Raw genomic sequence first — 3,654 nt, forward strand, 5'->3', positions numbered from 1 at the left:
CTGTTCGTTTAGCTCCACTCAAAGTCCTCTCAGTTCCCCAGGCTGCCACCCCAGGTTATAGGACAGTGTTGGACATACAATGAACATTCATGTAAAGATCTGTTGTTGAATGAATGTGCCTGTGCTTAGGTAACTACATTTGCACTTTTCACCTGTTAGCTTAGATGATGTACAAATTGCAGCCCTTAAAAATATTCAAGGCTACTAGCCTTACCTTGATCATAAACTGTGATAGGAAAGTACATAAATGTAGATATAACCTATCAAAAGTTGAGAGCTGGTTTCAGGGCTGGTTATTCATGTGTTTCTGTTTTGTTTTAATATTCTCAGGCAGTAGTTCAACTTCCAAGGGAACTCTTAGCCTCCAAGCTTTCCTGCTCTCTGTGTTCTTGCTTTTCCTGTGAGGCCTCATTGTGAGAATTTTTCTGGGCCCTTGCGAGCACTTGAAACATGATTGAGATTCCTCCCAGATTTATTTCCACTGTATTCTGTAATAACCCCTTCTCACCTCCCATTCTTGGGAGTTACATGAGTGACTCTTTTCCTTGAAACCCAAAATTTATCACCAACATACATAGAGAAGGCTTTATGTCTTTAATTCAGATATGCTAAAAAATAAGATAGTGGCCGGGCACAGTGGCTTACCCCTGTAATCCTAGCACTTTGGGAGCCCGAGGCAGGCAGATTTCCTGAGCTCAGAAGTTCTAGACCAGCCTGGGCAAGACGGTGAAACACCATCTCTACTAAAATACAAAAAATTAGCTGGTGTGGCAGCAGCCACCTGTAGTCTCAGCTACTCGGGAGGCTGAGGCAGGAGTAGCGCTTGAACCTGGGAGGCGGAAGTTGCAGTGAGCCGAGATTGCTCCAGTACACTCCAGCCTGGCAACAGAGCAAGACTCCATCTCCAAAATAATAATAAAAAGAAGAAGATAGTGTTTGATATTAACAATTAGTGTTCTGCCTTCTTTTATACAACATGGGCATCTTTTGATAAACATTGGCAGCTGAAAATATTTGATTCTTAAACTTCAATAGTTCACCAAGTAACAAACAGCTACTGATAACTTTAGAATGTATGTACATAATACACATGCACATAATAAAATCCTCCCCAAAATTATCTGCTTGCTATAATGTCCCAGTAATTAACTTTGTAAACTTTCCCTAACATGCTTTAAAGAATCAAATCACTCTGCACTATCCGTCACCCTAGTTTAAATACCAATTGACCCAATTCCCTTATTTATCTTGCTTTATACTCCCACAACAAAGGAATGTTTTATAAAGCAATATCTGTTGATATCTAACTCTAATGCATGAAATCAAGATAAAATGGGAGGAAAGAAAACAATTGTGGAAAGGAAATTGAGAGAAAAATGCATCTGAGCCAGAATGGACATTTTGTAATGGCTGGTTCCATTTCATCATTTTGCCATTTTATCTCTTCTCTTCAATATCAGGCTTTACACACTTTCTTACAGTTTTACAAAGCATGCATGGTTGCCTTCACATTCATAAAGAAAATATTCTACCTGTAAGGACAGCCAAGTTGTCTCCAAAGACCCACACAGGTTTGTTGTGTTTATTCTTTCAGCAGTAAAAAGAGATAATGTAAAAACATCAATGGTCCATTGCTCTTCTAATGCTTCTCTTATTTTTCTAAGTTTGTGCCTGAAACATTTGTCTGTACCATGGCTTGGGTATAGAGTTGAAGTGTATGCCTTTTGTGATAGCTTTTTCATTTAATTATTTTATTTGCTGATTTACTGCTTTATGTTTAGTAGTTGTGGTCTAAAAGTGTTTCTAGGCCGTTTATTTTTTCCTTGCTAAATCTAAATGTTTGTATATCTTGGCCTGTTTTGAAGTAAAATTCTAATAATTTTAAAGATAATATATATTCCATATATACGAGTGTATATGTAGAATCAGATGTGTGTGTGGGGGTGTGTGTGTGTGTGTGTATGTGTGTGTGTGTGTATGTATATGCTATGGTTTGGCTGTGTCCCTCCCCAAAATCTCATCTTAAATTATAATTCTCATCATCCCCATAGTCTCCACATGTCAAGGGAGAGACCAGGTAGAGGTAATTGAATCATGGGGCGGTTGCCCCCATGCTGTTCTTCCGATAGTGAGTGATTTCTCATGAGACCTGATGGTTTTATAAGTGTTTGGTAGTTCTTCTGTGTTCATTTTCTTTCCTGCCATGGTGACGGCCTGTAGTCCCAGCTACTCAAGAGGCTGAGGCAGGAGAATCGCTTGAACCCGTATGACTGCACTCCAGCCTGGTGACAGAGTGAGACTCTGTCTCCAAAAAATAATAATAATAAGACAGTGTTTGATCTATCAAGAGGTGCTTTCTGCTATGATTGTTAGCTTCTTGAGGCTTCCTCAGCTATACAGAACTGTGAGTCAATCAAACTACTTTTCTTTATAAATTACCCAGTCTCAGCAGTTCATTGTAGTGTGAGAACAGACCAATACAGTATGTATGTATGTATATATATATATATATATATATACACACACACATGTATATATATATATATATACACATGTATGTATATATATACGTGTGTATATATATATATATACACGTACATATACACACATATATATATGGTTCTATCCATTTGACTTGTTGAATTTTTATGGGTCATTCCTTCTCACTTTATTTCAAATAATTAAAGCCAAAGTTTTATAAAGGCCTTAGTACATTCTAGTCTTTGTTATTTAGCAGTAGGTTTAACTTATCTACTAAGTTGTGAAGATGCTTAGCATGGGAGAAGATCCAAACACTCAGCTAAAAGTTTTACATCAAAAAACCTAGAAAGATCACTGTATTCTTCCAACAAACAAAATAAGTGTGAATTGCCAAAGAGTAACAGACACTGGTAGTTCACTCAAATCCTGGGAGGCATTCCCAGTGACGGAATTATGCATTGTCCTTTCTTGACCAAATGCTGTAGACATGACTGGACTGTAAGTGCAGGGGGAACCATTATAGCTACAGTTATCAGCTAACCTCTGGTCAACAGACTATGGTCAACCACCTTGTAGTAAGCAGGTGCTTCCTGGCTGCAGGCTCTGACTGCTGACTGAGTGGACACAGCACAACTAGTGGCAACTCTCTGGTGGTCATCCAAATATCTTTTAGAGAGTGGAGGACATTCAGATTGCCAGATTCTCTTGGGCTCTCATGTATTCTCTCAATGTGTTTCGATGACTCAGCTTAGCTCCTGAATCATTTTCTAAAACAAAAACATACTGACAGTATTTATGCCATCTAATCTTTCTTAAAAGTATTGGTGGGAAGATCCTTTTGTAATTTATAAGTGTAATGATTTGGTTTTTATGCTCATGTGTGAGATGTGCCTCTCTCAAATTATGTTATGATGTCAGCACATTACCCATCTGATATGAAAATATGTAAGTATTGTTGAGAAGCTCTCCTTTTAGTGATGTTTATTTCACTGTCCAGAGCCCTAAGTCACCATCCAACTGATAACAATTTAACATTTCGAAGACAGGAATGAATCTGGGTTGATTTGTGTATTTGTTTGTTTGTTTATTGTAGCACTACCTATTTTCTATGTCAGTAGCACATTTTTTAACATAGAACACCTACGAAATGAAACTTCTTGGAATAGGAAAAAA

At 37.8% G+C, this 3,654-nt stretch overlaps 1 non-coding gene across 1 annotated transcript; it reads left to right on the forward strand.

The window, feature by feature from the left end:
- Window positions 1-3,313: 3,313 nt before the first annotated feature.
- Window positions 3,314-3,417, forward strand: LOC119468773. The gene has a single exon (XR_005197532.1). It is a non-coding gene; the product is annotated as a small nucleolar RNA U13 (small nucleolar RNA).
- Window positions 3,418-3,654: the final 237 nt, after the last annotated feature.

Source organism: Cebus imitator, unplaced genomic scaffold (genome assembly GCF_001604975.1).
Source record: "Cebus imitator isolate Cc_AM_T3 unplaced genomic scaffold, Cebus_imitator-1.0 Scaffold490, whole genome shotgun sequence".
In the NCBI taxonomy this organism is placed as follows: domain Eukaryota; kingdom Metazoa; phylum Chordata; class Mammalia; order Primates; family Cebidae; genus Cebus; species Cebus imitator.